This window comes from Schistocerca gregaria, chromosome 6 (assembly GCF_023897955.1).
Source record: "Schistocerca gregaria isolate iqSchGreg1 chromosome 6, iqSchGreg1.2, whole genome shotgun sequence".
In the NCBI taxonomy this organism is placed as follows: Eukaryota; Metazoa; Arthropoda; class Insecta; order Orthoptera; family Acrididae; genus Schistocerca; species Schistocerca gregaria.
Genome location: NC_064925.1, coordinates 32,869,709 through 32,897,506, shown reverse-complemented (window position 1 = coordinate 32,897,506; position 27,798 = coordinate 32,869,709). Strand labels below are relative to the sequence as shown.

General features: G+C 39.7%; 1 protein-coding gene across 1 annotated transcript in view; it reads right to left on the bottom strand.

The window, feature by feature from the left end:
- LOC126278037 (cadherin-related tumor suppressor) overlaps positions 1–27,798 on the bottom strand; it is an 817,086-nt gene that overhangs the window by 744,386 nt on the left and 44,902 nt on the right.

Here is a 27,798-nt window from a genome sequence, read left to right as displayed (position 1 = left end):
GACGTGCTCTGTCTAACAAGGTAACAGCGCCACAAAACTAGCGAAATGCACCGACATCAGCAGTGGATCGGTCATTGGTCCACGGATTGGCAGCTCACACTGAACGTAAACAACTGCAGCGTATGAAACATCCTGGCACATTTAAACTGTGTGCCGGAACTAAGGCTGGAGTCTCCCTGCTGCACAGTGAATATTTCAATCTCGAGACATCCCCTAGGCTGAGACTCAGCCACGTCTCTGTGATATCCTTTCTTTCGGGAGTGCTAGTCTTGCAAGTTTTGCAGCAGAGCTTCTGTGAAGTTTGGAAGGCAGGAGACGCTATGAGGAGAGGTCGTGAGTTTTGGCTCGGTAGCTCACTGGACGGAGCAAGTCAAAGGACCCGTCATCATCTTCTCGATCTGGCACACATTTTTAATCTGTCACGAAGTTTCATATCAGCGCACACTCCGCTAGACTGTGGAAATTTCATCCTGGAACTGTAACGTATTACATAGAAATAGGCAAAGAGGCCCAAAATAGTTCTGTAGGGAGCACATTATGCTCATGTGGGAGCGATCTAGATGGTTGTAAAACAATAAACATGTAGCCAAGATCGCAGGTATTCTTTTTATTCCATGATTACCAGTTTCGGCGCAACTACAGCCGCCATGATCGGATCTATGAAGGACAGAAAACACTATTAAAATGGGCTCGGAATCCGCTTAAATAACATGTATACATATAACTTTTTGTACATACCTTAGGACACATATAGGTTACAACATCAAGGCAAAAACAATGGTGATATTAACACGCAGACCTTACAAAATTGTCATAAGTAGCACATAGGCGTCCAAGAGAGATGACATAAATATTACGTGTCTCCATCACGTACAAGCTTGACATTCTAGAAAACATTCAGATTTATGGAAACAAAAAAAGATACCCTAACTTATTGCTTAATGATCAACTCGAATCTGCAGACCATAATTTCTTTAGTATTTTTGACGAGACACCAAATATTTCAACATAAACCAAGTTTGATACTAAAAAGAAAGAGACGCAGTGCATATGGTCGACATTTGCAGTGTTGAGCAGATATTTTCTGCGCAGCACAGATACAATGACGAATGAGAATAATGAAATCAAATGACTGAAATAACTCAAAAAAATACCGTGAACAATCTCCAATGGATCTTCCGCCTTGCCGGAGTTATAAATATACATCACAGCAGCTCATTTGCCTCGTGTGTCCCGAGCCAGCCATAACGCTACGTAAAAGTCAATGTAAAGGACTTGTGAGATCAGTGCGCGTCTTTTGAACAAGTCCAACGGGAGAGCTGTTTATTGAAACTTCCTGGCAGATTAAAACTGTGTACCGGACCGAGACTCCAACTCGGGACCTTTGCCTTTTGCGGGCAAGTGCTCCACCAACTGAGCTACCCAAGTACGACTCACGCCCCGTCCTCACAGCTCTAATTCCGCCAGTACCTCGTCTCTTCCATCTTCTGTCAAGTTCGGAAGGTAGGAGACGAGGCCTGGGATTGCAAGACTACTCCCTCCCTCCCTCCCAGATGCTCCTGTTCCTATTGGGCACCTAGGTTGGTGGCGCAGCGATCGAAGCTCTGGACTGACGGTAGCAAGAAAGCATGTTCAGCTATCCAGATTTGAGGTGCTCGTACTTTGCCTCATTCGCTTCAGACCAGTGACGGTCAAACAGCGGCCCCCGGACCGCATGCGGCTCGGATAAGGTATTACCGCGGCCCGCGGTTCTCAGCTGTACCTTATAACACGTGTAATATGCTTCTAGCAACTAACAACACAATCAAAAAACATCCATTAACGTTAACAGCGTCTTGAGAGTGTATTTTTCTTGCTCAGTAACAAACAAAAATACTTGCAGAGACACTACTGTTTTGAGATGTGCTTAATATCAATTGACGTTGATGAATTCGACCACGAGCTGAACAAAGTTTGCCGCTTACGTCAGGGCCAGAGAGGTACGTAGTGCGGCCACTGGCGTGTTAAGTGGAGGGAGGGGGGCAGCACTGCACCGTACTGTATTGTTTGTCTTCAAGTGACAACTGACGAGCGCGCGCAACTAGCACGGATGACCCGCCGTGGTATAAATGTCAAACGGAAGCAGCACGGGTTCGTGAATGCACATTATAAAGACGCTCGGTTTCAAACGTCGTACAAGACTGTAGCAAGAAATATGAAATCAAATTAAGGTCGTTGTAACACGATGCATTGAGAAAAGAAAAATGACATTCAAAATATTCAGTAACCATTTGTGAACGTGCCTCATATTGCAATACTGCTATGAACTCATATAACATAATAATTTGTGTAGGTTACCAATCAATAGTACGTTTGGTAGGGGACGGTGCGGTAAAATAGCCAGGACGAGAAAAAATAACAGTTATTTATTTTTTGCCCTGAACTGTGCTGGTGCCTGCCTAATACACAGCGCTGTTGTTGTCAGTGAGACAGACGAAGATTTTTCGATGTTTTTTAGTAAAAACTTTGTTTTTGAGTCGTCTGATGTGAGACAAGCCGTTCATATTGTTCTTGTGATCTCACTTGTACGAAGAGTAATAACTTTTTACAGTATCAGTGTTGAAACAACGTCCTTTGGCCTAGAAACGTAGGTCCTTGTTATTTATTTCATTTAGATAGTTCCTTCTTAAGGTCACTTATGCTGACACGGCGTCCGAACGGGAAAAGTGACCACACATTCGTCGGGAAAAGTGGCCCAGGTGTCACTCGAATAAGAATGAATTACTTTCAAAAAACAGACAGAATACAACAGATAAAACTGACTTCCAAACACTTTTATATTCCAAGCTATCATACGCCATTTTATCTCTTTGTGACAATTTTCAATTAATAAGGATACATTACTGATGGACGTCTCGGTTGTGCTATATTTGGCCTGATACAAAAGTCCGATAGAAAACGGCCTTCTGCAGGCGCTACGTATTGTTTCAGATAATATGGCTGAAGATACCTAGAAAATGTGACAGGAAATCAGAAAAAAAACAAGAAAGGGGTCCTGCTACAATGGCTTTGGCCACAGTACTCGCATTAGGTACGCAAAGTTGATCACTATGTAAGTCTTCAGAAATGATACATATAGTTCCAATACATTATTTTATTTTTTTACTTTAAAATATTTGGTGTAATGCCTTATCATATGCAGTTACAAAACATGTTAGTGGTGAGCTACTATCACTAACCACGGTTTGGTAAAAATAGAATTTCTCGACGGGCGGCCGCAGCACTGCCCCCCCCCCCCCCCCAATCCCACAACAACCACATCCCCACACCATGCGTCCCGAGGTGCCGCCGACATCGTAAATATTGGCTCTTACATAAAGAGAGTTTGACGACCACTGCTTTAGACGAAAGCCTAGCTGCTGTTTGAGAAAGGACACATGGTTGTTCTGTCGGAATTCGCGCTCGGTCCATAATGGCCTCGTTATCAAGTGAAGGTTAATCTCTTTCTTATCACAACCACACACAGTAAATTATATGAACCGTGTCACCTCACTGAGTTTTATGTAATAAACTAATTGCAAGTTTACTATTTAAATGCCTTAGTTTGGTTACCATTATCATAATTATTACTGTTAGTTCGTCACGCACAAGTACTACCTCATTTAGTTCTCTTGGCATTCAGCTGTTCATTTAATTAAATGATATACACACATGTACATCACAATTAAATTATAATATCGTGACTCAATTTGATTTTGAAGTACCCACAAAATTTAAGAGAATTTGCGGAAATCACTGCACTTGTCTCTGAAGGTCTCGTCGGTTAGCTGCAACTCTGCTAAATGATATATGATCTCCTGAACCTGTATATTGCATTAACTCTCACACACAGAATCCTCGGAGCCTGTACAGTATTAGTGCAATTACAGCACTCCGTCGACTCATGTACGTCCTAAGGAAATACGTAGATTTCCACAGCATACCAACGGGTTATTAATTCTCCCGATGAAGTGACGTGCTTGTAGAGTAACCAGTGAACATCCACATATCAATGTACGAAAATCCTATGACAATACTCAACATACACACTCAGATCAGTAGCTTAAAGACTAATAAAAAAAATGGGGACTTCTGAAGAACGGGATAAAACGCGGTCGGCTTTGACCAATGACGACAAAATTTGTCAGAGATGATTTATTACACTGATTTGACAGCAAAGACAAGTGTTCATAAACAAAGGAATGCAAGACAGAAAACAAATGGTAAACGTATATAACGTCCATTAATATTTCGAACATAATGTTAAGGATATCCCTTGTTTGAGTCCTAGTACTTCTGTAAAACAATAAAGAAAAAAGGGGTATAGAAATAACGGTAGCATGGAATACCTCAGTTGATATAGTACGTAAAGAAATATGAATGTTTTAGTTGGACCCCTTTTTTCATTTTGTGATAGATGGCGCTGTAATAGTCACAAACATATGACTCTCAATTTTAGACGAACAGTTAGTAACATGTAGGTTTGTTTAAACTAAAATACAGAACGTAGGTACTTTTGAACATTTTATTTCGGTTGTTCCAATGTGATACATCCACCTTTGTGAACTTATAATTTCTGAGAACGAATGCTGTTACAGCGTGATTACCTGTAAATACCACATTAATGCAATAAATGCTCAAAATGATGTCCGTCAACCTCAGTGCATTTGGCAATACGTGTAACGACATTCCTCTCGACAGCGAGTGGTTCGCCTTCCGTAATGTTTGCACATGCATTGCAAATGCGCTGACGCATGTTGTCAGACGTTGTCGGTGGATCACGATAGCAAATCTCCTTCAACTTTCCCCACAGAAATAAATCCGGGGACGTCAGATCCGGTGAACGTTCTTCGACGACCAATCCAACCTGTCATGAAATATGCTATTCAATACCGCTTCAACCGCACGCGAGCTATGTGCCGGACTTCCATCATGTTGGAAGTACATCACCATTCTGTCATGCAGTGAAACATCTTGTAGTAACATCGGTAGAACATTACGTTGGAAATCAGCATACATTGCACCATTTATATTGCCATCGATAAAATGGGGGCCAATTATCCTTCCTCCCATAATGCCGCACCATACATTAAACCGCCAAGGTCGCTGATGTGCCACTTGTCGCAGCCATCGTGGATTTTCCGTTGCCCAATAGTGCATATTGTGCCTGTTTACGTTACCGCTGTTGGTGAATGACGCTTCGTCGCTAAACATCGTCCCGTAATTTCACTTGTGCCCAGTGTCAGAACTGTACATGACGTACAAAGTCGTCGCCATCCAATTCCTGGTGCATAGAAATATGGTACGGGTGCAATCGATGTTGATGTAGCATTCTCAAAGCCGACATTTTTGAGATTCCCGATTCTCGCGCAGCTAAAACACCTACTTGGGCATTATCATTTTTTGCAGGTCGTAGCTGATGTTTCACATGTCGCTGAACATTTCCTGTTTCCTTAAATAACGTAGCCGCGCGGGATTAGCCGTGCGGTCAGGGGAACTGCAGTCATGGCCTATGCGGCTGATCCCGGAGGAGGTTCGAGTCCTCCCTTGGGCGTGGGTGTGTGTGTATGTCCTTAGGATAATTTAGGTTAAGTAGTGTGTAAGCGTAGGGACAGATGACCTTAGCAGTTAAGTCCCATAAGATTTCACACACATTTTTTATAATAACGTAACTATCCGGCGAATGGTCCGGACACTTGGATGTTGTCGTCCAGGATACCGAGCATCATACATAGCACACGCCCGTTGGACATTTTGATCACAATAGCCATACATCAACACGATATCGACCTTTTCTGCAATTGGTAAACGGTCCATTTTAACACGGCTAATGTATAACGAAGCAAATACCGTCCACACTGGCGGAATGTTACGTGACACATTACAGCGCCCTCTATCACAAAGCGAAAAAAGTGGTCCAACTAAAACATTCATATTTCTTTACTTACTACACGAATATGTAATAAAAAATGGTGGTTCCTATTTTTTTAAAAAAACCGCAGTTGATATCCGTTTGACCTATGGCGGCGCCATCTACCGGGCCAACTATAGCGCCATCTGGTTTCTCCAAGCTAGACGAATTTCGTTCTTTGCAGTTTTTTCGTTTGATGCTTATTTCGTGAGATATTTGGCCTGTATATATATCTCGACCTTCAGTAGCTCTGTATAGGTTATCTGCGGAATGGGATACAAATTTACCGTACGTCAATTTCTTCGTTGTAATTAGCATTAGTATCCTTTCTTCAGCTGACCTGTATACGTCAGCTGAACTACGGGATGCAAATTTTACGTATGTCGGTCCTTTCGCTGTCACAACATACATACAAAAATATAAACCAAGAAGTTGTAAGTAGGCTGTTTAGGGTTTTCTTATTGGTAACGGCACGTAGCGCTCTGTATGAAGATCACCAGATGTGCTGTGTGCAGTCTGTGGCTAGTTTGTATTGTTCTCTGCACTGTAGTGTTGGGCAGATGGATGTGAACAGCGCGTAGCGTTGCGCAGTTGGAGGTGAGCCGCCAGTAGTGGTGGATGTGGGGAGAGAGACGGCGGAGTTATGAAATTTGTAAGACTGGATGTCATGAAATGCTATATACATTATGACTTTTGAACACTATTGAGGTAAATACATTGTTCGCTCTCTATCAAAATCTTTCATTTGCTAACTATGCCTATCAGTAGTTAGTGCCTTCCGTAGTTTGAATCTTTTAGTTTGCTGGCAGTAGTGGCGCTCGCTGTATTGCAGTAGTTCGAGTAACGAAGATGGTTGTGAGGTAAGTGATTTGTGAAACGTATAGGTTAATGTTAGTCAGGGCCATTCTTTTGTAGGGATTTTTGAAAGTCAGATTGCGTTGCGCTGAAAATATTGTGTATCAGTTTAAGTAGTCTTGTATAATTTTTCTAAGGGGACGTTTCATATGTCGACCCTTAGCCGAGGATACCTCACTGGAATCTTCTGATTTTTTTCTTGTAGTTTGTGTAATTAGTGTAGCTTTTGTTTATTGCTAGCGCGTAATGATAGAGAAAATTTCCTTTGTAGTTGTAGTTTTTCATTGTTGTATAGGAAAACAGTTGTGGCATGCATGTAGATTTGCAGCCAGTATTTCGCAGCTGCGCTTGCAATTAACGAGATATTATTTTCAGTGCTCCGCTAATGTGTTCTCTTATTTTTGCTCTTCAAATTGTGCTTTTCTGTGTTATCGTGTGAAATATTGTGACAATAATGGCGTGTGAAAAACGTAATACTAGGCTCCAAAGTAAACTGAGAAATCACAGTGAAGACGAAAGCAGTGTGTTAGCGTCACCGAGTAATGAATTAACTAATGTTCAAAGTAGTAATTTGGTAATTGTACATAGGGAAATGGAGTGGGCTGCAAACAATGGTGTAGACAGTGAAATAAGTAGTGAACAGGGAACAATTATCGATCGATCAGTCGGCAACAGCTCGCCTCAGGATTCCGAAATGACAGGACACATTCTTGCAAATACTGTAGATTCAGGTTTTGCGTCCTCACCGCTTTCTCAAATAAGTCAAGACACATTTTCTCCTTTTCAAACTGCGAATATTGCCGGTTCAAATGCATTGCCGAATAGCACTGAGGAACATGTTTCAGACACCAGTGCATTGTTTTACAATTAATGCAACAAATGGGACAAAAGCTTCAAAAGTTAGACAAAATGGAACAAAATCAGAGACAAACACAGCAAAAGCTTCAAAAGTTAGACACAATGGAACAAAATCTTCAAAAGTTAGACGCAATGGAACACAATCAGAGACAAACACAGCAACAGTTAGACACAATGGAACAAAATCAGAGACAAACACAGCAAAAGCTTCAAAAGTTAGACACCACACTTGGACAAACACGTGAAGATTTAATTACGGTTACATAACATTGAATCGAAATGTCAAAAAGTCTGTAATGACGTAAAAACACAAGATTTGTGAGCATTTTCAACCTATTTTTTCGCGTCATGAAAATGCATTACAGAATCACGAAGCAGCCATAAAAGAACTGCAAACTATTGTTCATGAAAATCATGAGACCTTGCAAGCTAAAATTGACTCAGTTGCATCTACCGATTCGGTTACGCAACTTGCAAAAACTCAAGAAAACTTAAAGGACACAGTAGATACTCTGAAAATTGGTTCAGAAAGACACATGAAGGAAATTGGTTCATTATCAGAGGAAGTAGTTGAACTTTCGGATCAGCTAAATAATTTATCTACGAAGGTAGATGATAGTCTGAATGACACAAAACCGGTAGTCTTTAATGACACAGAAGAGTGCGAACAAATTAGGAAATTCAAACAAAATCTGAATCAAATTAATACGCAACACCAAAGAAAAATCCGGGAAGTACAAGATCAGCTGACACAGGTAATACAAGAATTACGTATTTCAGAGGACACTCGGGCTCCAATACGGGAAGAGGGACATAGAAATACGGAACAGCCACAAAATAATGACATAGGGCACTTCGAAAATTATGAAAGAAATTGGCAAGGTACACCGAATTTTGAGATGGAACCGCCGAAACGACGTAACAATGACCGACATGCGACTCGCCGACATGCTGATTTTGACTATAAGCTGTTCATTACTACACGTAAATTCAAAACATTTAAGAATTCTGGCAACGACATTCATCCTCAAGCGTGGCTTCATCAATTCCCTCATTGTTTTCCTCCCAACTGGTCATTAGAACACAGATTAGAATTTATGTGTGGCTACTTGGAGAATGAACCAGCTGTAAGAATGCGATCGGTCATTCACAATTGTCTCAGTGAAGGAGAATTTTATCATGCCTTCCTCTCAGCGTATTGGTCTCAAGCAACACAAGACCGAGTAAAACATAGCATCATAGTGATGGAACGTTTCGAACAATCTGAATTTTCCAGTCTTATGAAATATTTTGAAGACATGTTGCATAAGAATCAGTATCTTTCAAACCCATACAGCCCCTCAGAACTCATCCGCATTTGCTTAATCAAATTGCCTGAACATTTACGACATATTATTTTAGCAGGACGTTGCAAAGACGACATTGAAGCTTTTCAGGGACTGTTACAAGAACTGGAAATTGACACTGACAATCGCGGAACGTGAAAACAGGAGCACAACAATTACAGGTCACATCTGTTACAATTCCTCGATGACAGAAATAATACACGACAAGGCTATTCTTACAACGCAAATCGTGAACAAAACAGATACCACCCACATGGCAACCACTGGCAGAGTAATAGTTACAGAGAAAGATCGCTTTTCCACAGTAATGAATGTGACAGAGACAACCATAGAAACAGACAATATGGGAATCAAAATAATTATTATCAAGGGAGGAAGAATAACTTTTGATGCAACGGTCCAGCGCGCAGTTACGATTCACGGAGAAATTCTCCACCACATGACCGACAAACAAGAAACTATGTAAACTACCGACAAAACGACAGACCTGAATTCTATCTTCAAACAGGGCAGAGCCTTCTCGTCAAGGTGAATTAGTAGAAGTTAGGTCTCCTAATCCTAATAACGACGCGCGCCAACAAAGAAACAGACAATGACTCGCACCGCAGGCAGCCACGTGCGCCGGCTGGCTCAGCGAAAAATAACATAGACGCTAACCTTGAGAAACATTTTAGCATTCCTTACCGACGTATACAACATAATTGCTTTGAAGCTGAAACTCTGCGCACTAGGAAGAGTAATGGATTGCACCACATTTCACATGTAAAACCATTTACTGAAAGATAATCTGCTTTTTAACTTTGTCTTTGCCATATAACTTTTCACTTCACGTTACTAGTATGCGTTGTCACACTTTGAAACTGTTATCATGCAACAATGTTTTGAAGTTAACTATCCAGTCTAGAACCTACGGAACATATTTAGACATTAATTACCACTGCATTGTGATAGTGAACAGAGGACACAGTGTTACTGTGTGTGTACATTCTTGCTTGATAGTTGCACCATTACTAACGACTATAAGGCTTACATACTTAGAACATATACTGCTAATGAGATTTTAATGCAACATTTTGGTTTACTTGAAAAGTCATTCCTTATTTCAAGTAGTTTTTGTGACATTAAAGATGACTTAGTATTTGGTTTATTTGACAGCTACACGATTTTATCTACAATGTAGCTTTTGCGGTGTTTGTGTTTCATATCTGCACAGTTTTTCTGAATTCTTCTGGAAAGGAAAACATGTTCTAGTAGTAACTTTTGTGGTATAGCTACAGTGAGACAGCCTTTTTCATAGCACAACAATACGTTACAGTTTAGTACTTTCTTGGTCACGGTACTGTATGTAATAACTAAGATATCTGTACGCAAAGCATTTCACTTTTGTTTCTGATGAAGTGAGTACATTGACTTCAGCAGAACTTTGCTTACAGAGGACGATACTTCTGCAGAATTATCTTACAGCAAGACGCACATTTAGCGATACAGGACACACATTTGAGTGATTAATTTTGTACTTGAACCATTTATTTTTCAACATATTTGAATTACAAAGAAAGTTTTCCGTGATACGTTTCATTCCATTGCTGTAATCTGTAACACCTGAGGGTATAATTACATTAATCCTAATGGGGGTACACGCTTACTTTGTGTATCATGTGTTTGGCAAGCACAAGGAGTCCTAGCTATCGGATCATTTAACTGAGAGAGACAAACATTTATTTTACTACATCAGTGACAGATGTTTACGTAATTACACAGTTGGATAACTTCACACTTATGAAATTGTATTTTGTCTGTACTTTGTGAAATGTTCATATTTTTTCGGAACCATTGTGATAATATGAGAGCTCTGAATGTCGTATTTGGTATGAGATCGTGATTTTTAAACTACGTTTGAGGTAGATGACACTATTGAAATGGACAGAGAATTTTTTGGGTTTTGAAATTATTGGAGGAAGCTACTACGATTTTGAGATTTGGCTGAGGTTTTATGATGTTATGAGGACGATGTGTATTACGCTGTTGCGGTATGTTTATGATAAATAAGCTGATGCTATCGTATATCAGGAATTTGATTATGCTATGTATTTATTATGATGAAATATTGAAGAAGTGTCGACGAATATGTATATGTGTAATAAGGTAAGAAATAATGAGTAGTGGTTAGGGACTCTGACTTGTGAAAAAGGTTCTTGGAAACCAAGAATCGTACTTTAAGAATTATGAAATGAATGGAAATGCGTCAATGTATTACAATGCCGACGAAAATTTTTTGGACACTGTTATATTTACAGGATTTTGTTTCTACAGATTTGAAACCCAAATTCTCGACCTGTGAAATTTTTTATATGAGACTGTCACTGTAGCGCAAACTGCTGTCGTAAATATTTCGGTAAGAAAGTTAAGTGACCACCTGCATGTAATGTGTTTTGGGTGCCCAGCTGAGAGATAGTCGTCTGACAAAAGAAAGCCATTAGGTGGAGAAAAAGAAAGAGACCATTATCCTCGCTATTGACATTTCTTTGTCGAAAGCATCGCAAATACGACACGCTGAAACTTCAAAACATATGATTACACTGTGGAGCTTTTAATTTATGATATTTACTAAAATGCCTAATGAAATGATGAGAAACATTTTACATCTATTGTCTTTGTAGTTGAGAAATTGCTCATTTTGTTTAACATCTAGTTTCTTGTTGCACTGCAGCATTGTTTAAATTAAAATTTAATAGATGTACTAATAGAAACGTTTTCTGTCTACAGACCCAGTAAAGAATAATTTTATGATGTACTTTCTTAGAAAAGAGAGCACAAATAGACATTTCCCTTCACAGGAATTGTATAAATAATTTTTTAATGACTTGGTAACGTTCTAGTGTTAAGATGTGACATAGGTATTAAACATGGCCATTTTTACTGTAATATTTTTTTCAGCTTGAGCTTTGTCATGTTTAGATATAAGTTATTGCATTTGCTGCTGCTGTTTGCCAGGCATAGTGCTACTAAATTTCACTTTGTATTACTCTGTTAAGCTAGTTTTACTACTGATTTTTTTTTTTGTTGCTGCACAGTGGCTCATATTAGTTGTAATGTTGCATTTGCTTGGTAATTTAGATTTACTGTAGCTTGCTTTGACAATTTCCATTTTTTCATTGCTGTTTGTGTTAATTGTATTGTGCTGCTACATTACCTCGTCCCTTAGTTTAACATCTGAGCTCAGTAGATTTAAGTTAGCTTAAGAGGGGGTAGTCTATATAAGGGAATGAGTTGCAATGAATTGGAAGAAATGCATTGAGAAGTTATACGAAAAAAACACAGAAAGCAAGTATAGGTAGGATTTTCTTGGAAATAAATGATGAGGTAAGATACAGGAAAATAAATAATGAGGCAAGAAATATGTGAACATATAAATACAGAAAGCATGCTTGGATAGGATTGTTTTTGGTGGAAACAAATGTCGAAATAAGACGAAAGATCTATGGAGTGAAGTTTTGGGTTGGACTGCAGTACCAAATGTTACACTGAAAACAAACCCTGTCCTGTATTTTTGTGTTATTACACTATGTGAATTTGTGTTTTCCTGTCTGTATGTGTTTAGCTAATAAGATTTATGCTGTAGAATTTTTCTGATAATATGTCATTTACCTTCTAAAGATGCTTAGACATTATTTATTCTGTTTTATTTTAATGCTCATGTGTGAAGTTGATGTTTCAAAAGTTATTCTGATCTTTTATGCATTTGCTTATGTCATAATTCCTGTAACACTGTTGTATATGTTAGTTCAATTCTTTTGTAAAGCATGTATTGCTACAAACGTTATCTGTATTATTATGTTTTTTATGATGTATTTGGTACCTTTGTTATTGTATTCTTATGTTATAAAATTGGAATTGACACCAGTTCATCAAATTAAGTTACTTGTAAGTAACATTTCACTGCACACGTTTCTGTTGGTCATAGTATATGGACAATATGTGAGAAGCAGGGACGTATAATGTTTGCACGTGTGTTAATAATTCAGCAAAGGACTGGATAACAGCATTGCTAGTTCTAAGGACATTAAAAAAAAACTGTGAGTGCAGAAGTGGTGGTTCTTGGACTTGCTATATTGTCCACAAGACTCTTCTATGGTGATTGTGCACCTGCACAGTCGCAACGGATGGCTGCTAGCCATCTCTACAAGGACTACAGTGGGTCTACACCTTTGATGGCTCACCAACACCATTATTTTTACAAGGACTGCAGTGGGTCTGCCTCTCTGGTGGCCCACCAATCCCGTAATCTGTAACAAGACTACAGTGGTCTGTTATGTGATGACCTACCTACCAATATTCTTCAAAAGTTCGACTGACTCTGCGGTGGGTTTACTCTGTAGTGGCCCATTACCTGTCTGCATGTCAAGAGTGAACACTGTCTTTCTGTTGGAGGGACAACACTACTTCTTCAAGACTGCATTGAAATCCACTACTTTTGTGTGCATTGTCTTTTACTGCTCAGACTTTGAGAAAAAATAAATCTGGACAACACTACTTCTTCAAGACTGCATTGAAATCAACTACTTCCGTGTGCATTGTCTTTTACTGCTCAGAATTTGAGAAAAAAAATCTATTATTTTACTGTGATGAATGATCAGGACTGTCTTTATGGACTGTGAGAAAATTTTAGCTTTTGACCAACATTGTATCAATAAGTGTGTGCATTTGATATCTTTGTTATTGTAATTATGAAAAATTATTTCAAATCTGTATTGGCCAGTGCCCAAAACAATTGGTAAAATTATTTGTGGAGAGGATGGGGGCTATGTAAGTAGGCTGTTTAGGTTTTCTTATTGGTAACGCCACGTAGCGCTCTGTATGAAAATCACTGGATGTGCTGTGTGCAGTCTGTGGCTAGTTTGCATTGTTGTCTGCCACTGTAGTGTTGGGCAGATGGATGTGAACAGCGCGTAGCGTTGCGCAGTTGGAGGTGAGCCGCCAGCAGTGGTGGATGTGGGGAGAGAGATGGCGGAGTTTTGAAATTTGTAAGACTGGATGTCATGAACTGCTATATACATTATGACTTTTGAACACTATTGAGTTAAATACATTGTTTGTTCTCTATCAAAATCTTTCATTTGCTAACTATGCCTATCAGTAGTTAGTGCCTTCCGTAGTTTGAATCTTTTATTTAGCTGGCGGTAGTGGCGCTCGCTGTATTGCAGTAGTTCGAGTAACGAAGATGGTTGTGAGGTAAGTGATTTGTGAAACGTATAGGTTAATGTTTGTCAGGGCCATTCTTTTGTAGGGATTTTTGAAAGTCAGATTGCGTTGCGCTGAAAATATTGTGTGTCAGTTTAAGCACAGTCTTGTATAATTTTTCTAAGGCGACGTTTCAAAGTTCACATCAACGAAATGAAGAGAAATAATTTAAAAAATCCACAGAAGAAAATTACCTAAAATAAGAAAAATGAACAACGATGGATCAACCGCAAAAAATCCAAATCAATATTTAACCATCCAGATCAAACCTACTTTTTCCCTTAATCATCAGTTACCCACCCCAGCCGCCATATCAACCTGAAATCAACAAACAAATTTTGGACTATACATTTGCCTAACACTTTAAAGGAAACACTTGAACAGGCAACAGATTTTATGGCTGACCTATAACCTTCTATACTAATAGTACAAAACCCAGTTGACGTAGATCTAAACCCAACATTATGATTGACGACAAGATGCTGAAAACACCTATTCCCCAAGAAAACCATGAAGAAAAACCATGGGAAATAACTACAGAACCCTCTGCAACTTGATCTACAATAATTTCACCAACACTTTAAAACCACTACATCATCACATTCTGGACCTGACGTTAGAACTCCTCAAACCTGTAATCCCACCGCGGGTTCCACCCTGTTGTACTTTCTTTCGCCAAAATGAGACTCAACGACTTCGACTGTAACACCGGCCTCCCCTCCCCCAAAGGCCGCCTACACTTAAGATATGCCTCACAAACTTCCCTACAAAACGGTATGCTCACTCACCTGCATGCACACACAGCCACACAGGATACCTCAAACACCAACAGAATGTAATTCCTATTATATCCCTCAGGGCCAGCTTCGATTTCTCAAACCATGTTCCTCGTCTAATTGAGAGCCATAGTCGATCCTTGCTACACTCCATGCGAATAAATCGTGAGTACGACGAACAGAACACATATCAGGCGCATATGTTCGCCGCACTCACGACGACGAACATAATCAGCAATAAGACCAGATATTTGCAAAAATCGAATTGTTGCCATCATATCTGCGCCCAAATCCTGCTTTAAGTCTTCCATATTCACGGGAATAGATTAATCCATACATATATATGAAAACGAAAAACTCAAAATTCTTTTAAATGAAAAATTATTCTTCCAAATTATCTCAGAGTCACTAAGAATGAAATTAAGTACTGAATGAATAGGAAAGAACCAATGATTTAAATCAATGCAAACGAAAAAAATCTTCCGCAATGTCTAGCTCTGTCTTTTAAAAGCACATTCATTTATTTCAATTTACAACGATGCCGCTTATTCACAACAGACAACCTATTTATTATCTATGGCTGGAGAGTAAAGAAATTAATATCTGTGAGTAACCTATGACATGATTGGCCAAAGCCGACTGGTTGCATCCCGTTCTTCAGTTGACCCAAAAAATGCTATGTACCTTAAAATGGTTAATCAGTATACACGTCCGTACTCTTTATGTCGTCGAACCAAGGTAAATCACCGTTGTACATACGATCGTTACTAGATTTGCTCTCCAAGGAGAAGCTCTACTGTCTCAGAACGTCTATTGCGTTCTCGCAGACCGAAGAAGGTTTCGTAATATAATAAAGCTTTTCGATTCGTAAAGCTCTACACGTCATTCTGTAAGTATATATGTGAAAGAGAGTCAATAACGCCACGCTTTCACCCCCGCACATGTTAAAATGAGCGGTATTTCCATTCCTGCATTTGGAAGTGCAAGGACATGGAAGTAGTACGATTCGCAACTTGCTTCCCAGTCCTAACAACCATTCAGTTTAAACTAGCATTTAATTGATTATGAATTGTATTTCCACTCTTGCACCAAGCGTCAATTTCAGCATAATTTAGTTGTGGGTTGGAACAGACATCTCCTTTAATCTTTTAAACAGTTACTAGCTCTATTTATGACTAAATAATACATCTTATTAAATGTAGCTTGGTCGTTAGGCGTCAGACTGCATATCGAAAGGTGCAATCCTCACTCTGCCTCAAAACTTTGATTCGTACATTTTAAAACTGTCGAAGAGCATCATAGTCCCGAGTCCATCAGGTTTCCCAGTAACTTGATCTAAGGACGTGCGAAGGCAACGAATGCTGTCTAATAAAGAACAGAAGTTCAGAGTAACCTCTGGTTTGGTGGTAGATTTACAGTTTACTTACCATCACTTTTAAAATTACTGAGCTAAGATACTGGTGCTTTGCTCAGGACTGAAGCGTTCTACAACAGCATGCCTCATCAAAGCTTTCTTAATCTGAGCACCTTTGCTAAATGTTTCGTATTTCACTTAATACGCCTTCTCAAAAGCAACAAATGTCTAATCTGTAATAAAAGGTGCATGTCCCTTTTTAAAATGATCAGACGTAATTCCGTAAGACGTTATGTATCTCATAGCATATTGCATATCTGCAATTTATACAGGAGATTAATTATTTTGAAGTCAATACATGTTCCATGAGGTTACTTTATATTAGTTACTAGCCCATCTTCACACATGTAGCAAGAAGTATCTTCGGCCAGACGACTTGTTAAGTGTAGCGTATTCTGTTTGTGCGCCACTGCGTAGAGTTATGAATAAATTTGGAAAAACAACTTTATGTAAATGAACTTCATCACTTACGCAGTGTAAGCAGCGTACGGCAGGAAAGTTGTCTGGAAGCATGAATGTTATGTGTTCCGTATGGAATGGGTGTCATGGCAATAACGGGAACACATCCTGATGTAAGTAAGAGATATGTTTACGACCAATGTAAATATTGTTAAGTGTGTCGGTGAACTAAAGAGCTGCCGACCCGGCCAGCTACGTCACAAGGCGCTTCTACAGGCCGTAGTACTGGCCCTGCACGGCGCGCACTTTAAATCTGTGGCGACGCCGTGTACTCATACGTCCCGGTTGCGTTTATTTTTAGACAATAAGAACGGAAGTCAGAAATCTACTACAAACATGGAGTCGACTGTCTGTTCATGTGAATGTATGTTCCTCTATTGCTATTCGTAAAACGAACCCCATAAATGCACGCAATCTGTAGAATTTAAGGATTGTTCTTACTTTGTGTTTCTACTAAAAGGTAGAAGTTTTCTTTGAAGGGCTGCATTGAAACTTTATCACTTCTTACAACACGAAGATTGTAAAAAAGTTCCAAGAATTTATAGTTTCGTTTGTTATATTAGTCCGATTCGTACTACTTTTTGTCACTGTCTTAGAAAACATGTCTGAAAAGTATGTGTACAATGTTATGCATATTGGTTATTTACTCTTTTGCCAGCTATCGAAAAGGTTACATGTGTTTTGGTAGCATCAACGATTATTTGTTCTGTACAAAAACTGATTAGAGAATCTGTATTAAATTTTTTTATAAGAATGGAATAAAGTGTATGAAAATTTTTGGAAATGTTAAGTATTACTTTTGGTGAGTCTGTTATGAGTAAACCAAAGGCATACAAGTACATAAACATTTCAAAGTAGGCCTTAAAGGACAGCGGTTTTACAAGCGTGGATGAGATTAAAAATGCACAATTAACAGACCTATAAACTATCCCGAGGAAACAGTTCCGAAAGTGTTTCGGGAATTAGAAAAAGCACTGGCGTAATTGTATAGAATGTAATGGGGAATATTTTGAAGAGGACAACATTGCTGTAGATTAACAAACAATGTTCTAAAAAAAAATAATTAACGTGTGAACGCACCTCGTATGTCAAACCAGGTATTAGATGTCCTGAATCGGTGAACATGTTTCGAAGGAAATTTCAGCAGTGTTTAAGGCAGCTAATGCGCACATGTTGTAAACAATATGTCTCAGAATCAAGTGAGTAGTAACCGAGATAGAGATTTAGTGACAGAATACGTTCAAATGCTGATGTTCCACGAGCATCAAAGGTTTTACTTGATTGTGAAACTGTCTATAACGATGGGTTTCCTCCCAAAGTTTTTAGTTTTCTTTCGTGACGATTCCTGTAAACGACGCAGCTTATTTTTGCGTTCCTTCCTTATGCGTCCTATTGCGGCGAGGCTGGCCCTTGCATAAAATTGCAGCCCTTTGATTCGGACTGGTAGTATAAGCCAACAGTTGTTTTTGTGTCGCCTCTTTAACACACGTTGTAATAACATTAGAGACGAACGAACGCTCATTACTCCGCAAATACCTCCTCTTCTTCGTATTCTGCACATTTTCTTGCAATGCTGGGCGATTATCCATCACTTCTGGATAGCGAAGTACATCAGTGAGTATACAAAGTGACTGACACGGGCACCAGGCCGAGCTACGCCGCTAGACAGGTAAGGAAGGGCCAACTGACTGGGGGCCCCTGTGGGCCGGTGGCAGGGTCCTTCCGGGAAAGGCCGCTTCCCCCACCAAAAGCACTGCTCGCTCTTGAGTTTACAGACAGACTATATCAGAGACTGGCTACGTGGCACAAATAAAAGAGAAATCTCGCTTGATGTACGTGTTTAGCTCGTGCTATAGCAGTCCTGTTGTGAAGCTTAGTACGCGCTGTGATGCATTGTTGAGCGCCATTGCCGAAATTCTTTTTTCGTGGACTCTTTATCGCTGTGGCACGCAACAGTCGTGTCCACATCTATGTTTTACTCAGGGAAGTCAGAAAGCTAATAGCTGAGTCATCTGCTGCGCTGATGAAAGATTGTGGTGTAGGAAAAATTGCTGAAATTGCTTTTTCGGAAGGCGTTTTAGTTATAGCATAAAAAATAAAACACCGCATATTTTAGATTCGCATTTTTTTCGCTATGTAACTGTTCTTAAGCGTTGCAGGGAAAAAATTCTAAACCACGCCCGATGATGAGTTGGTCCTGCTGTTCGAAGAATTTGCAGTGAATAAAGTGCGGAATTGCGATTGCTGATCTGAGGGAAGCAAAAACTGGCAGTCTGAAATTGTCGTCATATTACGCAATTCGTATTTCCACATCATTGAGAGGTGAATGCTAGTTTAAAAGTCAGAGTGAAAAATAGTGACGCTTCTGGAATACGATCCCACGACCTGTTGGTGCCGATAAAGCCGCTCTATTGTTAAGAGCACCACACCAATCGCTGACTGCAGTCCACTTGCTGTGTTCCCTAAACTCTGCTGCTCTCTCGAGTTATGGCGGCTGTTTGCTAGGTAGCAATGACATTGTTTTATACAGCTTAAGCTCATCACAAGTCCGAGAATTTCTACGAAATATTTATAAATTAATACTTGTGAATCAATGTGTCTATTGGTCAAACTTGGGTCAAAATCCCTATATTTCATAAGCCTGCATATAGAGGTGGACGTGAGCAAACGACTTGAGATTATTCAATAGGGATCAATATTTCTAAATGTGGAATCTTTCAGTCCTAATTGTTTGGTAAAGCTAGCTCCCTTCTACATACCAAACGCAATGACACTGATGCACTTTCTGGCTCAGATCCCGTACTGAAGGAAGTTAGGGGGCTTAACATGCCGACCATGACAGGAGTTCTCGCACAGACTGCCCGTCCCGTTCCTGCGATATAGATAATTACTTCTCCAAGGCCGTCTAATGGATTTAAATGAGTCAATGTTAATAAAAAAGATGAAAACTTACCACTTAATCTACACGAAGCACTTACACCTTACGCTTAAGAAAACAGAATACTTACTTTGTCCCCTTTAATTAATATAATTATGATATTGGTTTAAAACTGTTTGATCTACAGGGATGAAATAAGGAAAGAGATATCCTCCTCAGTTCGAAATTTCGTATAATGCTCCTGTGTCTACTTCAAGTATCCTTGTTAGGGTCAGACTTTTCGAAACATATATCAGGATTAAAGTGGTCTTAGCGTGATGTTGCTTAAGTAAAATTTAATTACTGCACCGCGATAACAAAGTACGTTGGACAATGATGATATTCTAGAATGGACTATCAAGTATCCAACCAGTTTTGTAGCCAATGTTGTTCCAATGGGCAATGGCATTCTAACATCTGCCGTTGCCCATTTCATTAGCGAAAGCGTTCCACCATTTGGTTAGTATTGGAACAGCGATTAACAAATATTTTCCCAAGCAATAGCAAGCACCCCATGACACGGTAGGTAGCCACAAACCAATGACTGCCCCCGTGTCTTCCGTGTAAGGTAACAGTCAGTACTGCTAACTAAACAATTACCGTCTGAACAGACCGCCTTGGCTTAGCACCGGAACAGCTGAGGCTGGTACAGATTACCGGACTGCTGCTGGTCACCCTGTACGCTAATTTCTCAGAGCAAACAGAGAAACACGCCATCATTCCCAGCTGGTCCTGATTCTACCACACGTTGGTGTCTCCGACGATGTAGAACACTTTCTTTCCTAGTTGCTCCCGTCGCTGCAGTGTGTTGATATATCAAGACTGTAGAACACGCTTTCTTAATCGGCTACTCGTCTCCGTACTGCATGTTGACATCTCAGAGATAGCAACATCCTTAACGAACTGGAGCACAATTAACTTTCACCTGAAAGCTGTGTTCTCCCTATGGACGCGGTAGCCGTGAAATATTTCTTTTAGGAAGAGAAAAAAACGCATCACGTACTATGTGCTAGAACACTCCGGACATAATCCCTTTTTTCTGAAATTTCAAAGCCACCACGTATTTCTGCTCATTGCGAAACATGAATGTATCAGTCGAAGATGCATGGAGAGCTGCATCAAACAAGTCTCTGGACTTAAAACCACAACACCAACAACAGTCGAAGATAATTATTCTGGGAAGAACAGGCTCTAGAGGCGAACCTACACTCCATCATTTAAGTAATTTAAACGATATCTGAACGTTCTTTCCCACAAAAGGTTAAAAAATTGTGTAAATATACCAGCAATAAAATTATAACTGATGAAACTAGTGCAAGACACATGTGTGTAAACAAAGGACAATATCCAGCCTCGCTGCTCCCTCCCCCGCTCATTCACTCACTGACTCATCATCGACCTGCCCAAAACGCTACGAACGGAAACTAGAAATTTGGAGAGGGCACAGATTTTATACTGTAGGCATCGTTTAAGAGGGGGTTCTTCAAAATTCCACTCCTAAGGAGGTGAAATAGGGATGAAAAGTTTTACGAACTTATTTCATTATGAAAGGACTTTCAAAGGTAAGTCTGTGAAAATTTGTATTTGTCTTTTCTGTTGGAAATAAAAAAAAAATATGCCTTTCATTGCTTTTGGAAATTCAACCACTAAGGAGGTGAAATACGGGATGAAAATTTTTAAGAAAATATTTATTTACATTAAATGAAAATGTAGCTACATATATGAAAATTAGTATTTCAATTCTCGGTAGTATATAAAGAAATATAAGTTACGGGATTAAAGTTTCAATGGAAATATATCCACAAGAACTCAAAAGAAATGATTGACGAAAACTTTGGACTTTGGCTGCTTGAATCGCTTTTTGGTCAGAACTGCTTCGGAATAGACCATGCTTCTATGGCCTCAATTAGCGTGAAAATTTTAGAACGTGTTACAATTTGTAAAAAACACTGAAATTGGATTTTAAAAAACCAAAGAATCCATACAGGCCGTACAGCCTAGGCGAGCGACGCAGCGGACGGGCGATAATCTAGTAAGACGATAAATAAGACGTAAGAGAAGACAAACTAAATGTGTGCTGAGAATTATTGCCAATTCCAAAAATAGTAGTTTCTGACGAGTAAAAACACATTGAAACCTCTGCTTTTTATGTATAAAGTGAAAAAAATGTATTCATTTTAATATTTAGGATAGATATTTCGATGTGTGATATCGCATTGAGATCTCTATAACATTGCAGAACACGTCTTCTTTCCTGACTGTTCCTGCTCCAACTTCGCGTTGATGTCTCCGAATGCACCATCGCTACTGCGTCGTCAAACAAAACACGATGTAACACACAGATTGGTAGTGATTATAGAAAACAAGGCCCCGGGCGTAGACAACATTCCATTGAAACTACTGACAGCCTTGGGAAAGCCAGTCCTGACAAAAGTCTACCATCTGGTGAGCAAGATGTATGAGACAGGCGAAAGTCCCTCAGACTTCAAGAAGAATATAATAATTCCAATCCCAAAGAAAACAGGTGTTGACAGATGGGAAAATTACCGAACTATCAGTCTAATAAGTCACAGCTGCAAAATACTAACGCGAATTCTTTACAGACGAATGGAAAAACTAGTAGAAGCCGACCTCGGGGAAGATCAGTTTGGATTCCGTAGAAATGTTGGAACACGTGAGGCAATACTGACCCTACGACTTATCTTAGAAGCTAGATTAAGGAACGGCAAACCTACGTTTCTAGCATTTGTAGACTTAGAGAAAGCTTTTGACAACGTTGACTGGAATACTCTTTTTCAAATTCTAAAGGTGGCAGGGGTAAAATACAGGGAGCGAAAGGCTATTTACAATTTGTACAGAAACCAGATGGCAGTTGTAAGAGTCGAGGGACATGAAAGGGAAGCAGTGGTTGGGAAGGGAGTGAGACAGGGTTGTAACCTCTCCCCGATGTTATTCAATCTGTATATTGAGCAAGCAATGAAGGAAACAAAACAAAAATTCGGAGTAGGTATTAAAATCGATGGAGAAGAAATAAAAACTTTGAGGTTTGCCGATGACATAGTAATTCTGTCAGAGACAGCAAAGGACTTGGAAGAGCAGTTGAACGGAATGGACAGTGTCTTGAAAGGAGGGTATAAGATGAACATCAACAAAAGCAAAACGAGGATAATGGAATGTAGTCGAATTAAGTCGAGTGATGCTGAGGGAATTAGATTAGGAAACGAGACGCTTAAAGTAGTAAAGAAGTTTTGCTATTTGGGGAGCAAAATAACTGATGATGGTCGAAGTAGAGAGGATATAAAAGGTAGACTGGCAATGGCAAGGAAAGCGTTTCTGAAGAAGAGAAATTTGTTAACATCGAGCATAGATTTAAGTGTCAGTAAGTCGTTTCTGAAAGTATTTCAATGGAGTGTAGCCATGTATGGAAGTGAAACATGGACGATAAATAGTTTGGACAAGAAGAGAATAGAAGCTTTCGAAATGTGGTGCTACAGAAGAATGGTGAAGATTAGATGGGTGGATCACATAACTAATGAGGAAGTATTGGATAGGATTAGGGAGAAGAGAAGTTTGTGGCACAACTTGACCAGAAGAAGGGCAGCGTGGAGGGTAAAAATCGTAGAGGGAGGCTAAGAGATGAATACACTAAGCAGATTCAGAAGGATGTAGGTTGCAGTAGGTACTGGGAGATGAAGAAGCTTGCACAGGATAGAGTAGCATGGAGAGCTGCATCAAACCAGTCTCAGGACTGAAGACCACAAAAACAACAACATAGAAAATAAAAAACATAAAAACGAGGTATAGCCGACAATATACACAAATAAGTAACGTATTACAGCGAAAGGCTGTAAACTACTGCTCCGAGGTCATGTGCAACCAAGAAGAGGATGCCGCGAGACTGCATTTCATTTTACACCTGCTAAAATAGGTTTTTCTCAACCACGTTGTCCCGCTGAAAGGAAGCTATAAGATGAACGTCAAAAGTAAAGCAGAACAAAGGTATGGAATGTAATCGAATTACATCAGGCGATGCTGAGAGATTTAGATTAGGAAATGAGACACTGAAAGTAACAGGTGAGTTTTGCTATTTGGACAGTAAAGTAACCGATTAAGCCACAGTAGAGAGGATATAAAATGTAGAATGTCAGTTGCAGGATAATAGTTTCTGATAAGGGAAATTTGTTAACCTCGATTATAAATTTAAGCGTCAAGAAATCTTTTCTGAATACATTTGTCTGGAGTGTAACCTGTTACGGAGAGGAAACCTGTAGGATACAAAGTTTAGACAAGAAGGGAATAAAAGCTTGGAAATGCGGTGCTACAGAAGAATGCGGAAGATTAGGTGGCTTGATCACCAAACTAATGAGGAGCTACTGAACAGAATTGGGAGGAAAAGAAATTAGTGGCACTACTTCACCAAAAGAAGCAATCCTTTGTTAGTACATTCACTGAGCATCGATGATAGTAAATTTTGTAACGGAGGGAAGAATGGGTGGCTAAAATTGCAGAGGAAGACCAAGGGATGAATACAGTAAGCACGTTCAAATTGCTTTAGGTTGCAGAAGTTATTCGGAGATGAACAAGTAGAATAGTGCGCACAGTAATTCCTTTCCCGACCAGTGTGCACCAAGTAAATGCTCCACTTCCTTTTGAATCAGACTATACCGTCACACGCCGTTCTTAGCAGGTAACACGAGTATATGAACACAGAAAGCGTAGCAAAACTTCCAGCACGCGCTAATTACGGCCTATATGAGGATTATGAAGCGACGTAGATATTTCTCATCACTAATTCCTTGACTAAAAACAATTTTTCCAAATGCTTTAAGTTGTCCCAAAATATGATAACGTAGGCCATAATAGATCCAAAGTAAGCAAAACAAACAAGCTACCACGTTTTCGTGCAAGTAACAACTGAGAATATTCTCATAGCGAAAACCGGCAGCAGTTCAGTTTTTGAAAAAGAAAGTTCCCCCAGCGCACCGTAAAGAGATACGAAAGCCGAGACTACTAAATGAATCATCACGCTTGGCACAGATATCTAGGAATATCTCTAATTTCAGTTAAATGAGACATATCCATATAAAGGATTCTTTGGAGTTTATTCTCAGATAATCATGCTCTGAGAAGCTGTATGTATCAGCAGTTCACCCTCTTTGCTGCTAACTGCCCCATGTTATGAGAAGCCTTCTCATCTGGATTTTTTATCATACTACTGTGATTAAGAAAGGAGACGTCGTAATATATCTGACAATAAATAAAATATTAGTCCTGCTACAAATGTTTCGTCCAGTAATTTCTTCATACTGGACCTAGGGTATGCACCCCTCTCATTAATAATTTGAATAAATCGCAGGTGCGATTGCGGGAGTATACTTTGTATCACATCACTGTAACTTGAATTCAGACCAACCCACTGGACGTAGGTTAATTGCTTATAAACTTATCCGTGTGTCTCTCCCGAGTCTCATTAACCTGTAGCCCAGTGCAGAGTGAAGCACTTATCTGATCTGTAACGGAATGCCACTTCAGCTCGATGGAAGTCCCTACTGAAAAAAATATGAGTTGTTTGGTGCTACGCAGGGACAAGCGCCATGCTTTGCACTCCGTGGAATCTGCCGTCGCACTCAGCGCTCGATGAAGGCAATGGGGATAGTTTGCCTGTCGCTTCAGCTGGCGCCCTAGTTTCAAAGGAAACATAGACGGTATCATACTTAAAAAATATATATATACGCAAGCTGTTATGCAATGTGACGTTCAAACTACTGTTCACGAGGCGCATCCAATTGTCCGACAAAGCTCGCCACACATTGTTTCGTTAGATAGGCATTCGCTAGGCAAAAAAAAGTATGCAATTGGAAACTGGTATGCCTCGTGGATTCCATTGGAGAATCACATCCTCTTAACCTCTGCTTCCAAGGAAATATAGTGAATGTTCTGAAAGCACAACCTAAGGTCTCCGAAAACAGGAGTATAATAAAGTTAGGGCTGAAATATGGATGGTTAGATATTCCCAGAGTTGACAGTATTCACCGCAAGCAATGAAAAATACTGATTCGCAGAGTAATTATCTCTGCACTTATCATTTATATCTTCTACGCGTACACTAATAATAGGACTGTAAGACCGTCGTATCTGTTTGTTTCAACACGCTTATCTCCAAAACTACTGAATGAATTTTCATGGTGTTTTCAGAGTTAACTTCAGCTTAGCTTGGAGCAACGTGCAGGCTTTATTTCACGAAAATGGATCGCAGTAAAAAAAATTAGTAATTTAAAGTTTTAGGAGTTTGCTCAGCTTAGTAGTTCGGATGTGCAGTGGGCCAAAGAGCCAATAGATGGCGGTATTAGTATCGTAGAACACCACAGAACCAGTAGATGGCGCTGTTAGCTTTTTTTATTTTTGTTCATTTATTTATTTGTACTTCTGTGACAAATGTACTATCGGAAGTTTAAGTCAATGGCAGAATTAAGTACAGCAAAATAATCGTATCTTTGGGAATCCAAAATAACTAGAGTTCACTTTGTTAGGGTATATGGATTTACTGATTTCGCTTTGCGCATTGACAGTTTAATGAAATTGCTTTACTACTTTCGATATACTTCGTTTATATTTTACTTCTTGGACTACTTTCGATACACTTCGTTTATATTTTACTTCTTGGCTAAGACAAACAAATTTATTGAGACGATAAGGATTCTGTTTTTACGGACTGAGGGACGGAACCGTAAAGAGCGATAGTATGCAAAGACCCTTCTTTCAGTTCCTTTGCGAAGCACGGGTGTATAGCTAGTAAGCAATATATTCCGTTAGCGACGTTTTTCCTGATTTGGAAAGTCGTGAAGTAAATGTCTGAGTTTTGAGACAATTTTAAGTGACTAAAGGAATATCTTCGCGTTATGAAATTAGAGCCAAAGGTAAACTTTTACGACTTGACAAAAGCAACACACACAAATTGGATTGGGTAAAACTTGCAATATTTCGCTGCACGATTTTTACGCACTATTGTAGGAAGAAGCCTTAAGAACATTGATCCATCCACAAACCAGAGGTAGGAAAATGGATTTTAGCTATGACAACAATTAAAACAGAATTGAGGAATCAAACTATCTGTGAGCGCGACTTGCTGTTGCTAATACGAGAAAGATAGTAAGAAATACTCAGTACCAACAGCGTCATTGACTCATTATTTGTTGTTTACGATATTTGAGAATATCACTTGTTTTAGAGTTACTTAAATATCGTGTTTGGAAATTTTTCAAAATATTAGTGTAGAAAGAGTCAGATAGGTGCAATGAAGATATTGCCTGAGAGCTGACCTCATAGAAGGTGGCAGCCTCGCTGGGAAGCACTGCTTTGTCTACCAGTGGTTACTTGACGCTATCACACCCTTAGGTCGACTACGCTGCTGTGATTGCGGAACCACTCCTGCCCACCTGTGACGTCAGCACCGACACACGACATTTCCCACTTTTCGTGCCTTTCGGACAATCGCCACCACCCGTGCTTCCCGAGTCCTGTGAGATGGGCCATCTTTTCCTGGTTTGTGAGTTTGTGATCATGCAGATCAGAGAACTTTTTGTCGACGGTAACTGGCTGTTTGTCTTTAAATCCGTTTTCGTGTGGGGCCGTTCGCTAGGACAAATCGGCTGTTGCACTGAACAAGTAAGCACTGGCAAGAATGGGTCGACTCGCGAAATGGGCTCAGCACTGGGATCAGAGAATGTGCACGCTGCTGGGGGCCCTATTCGTTATTTTTCATACCGATTTGGTCGGTAGGTTAGCCTCCGTACTGACGCCATTTTCGGTTCTTCGTTCGGAGGTGCTATTCTATAAGCTTCTGAGACCTGTTACCGATCGGTCCTGACGCCGATTCTCCGACAACTGCACTGAGAGGTGGTTACGTTTCAATATGGCCACTCGTTCGGTTCGCTGTGGTTTTACCTTAGGATTTAGTGGATGTGTTTTACTGAAGACTCACCAGAACGCATCCAAATGTAAAC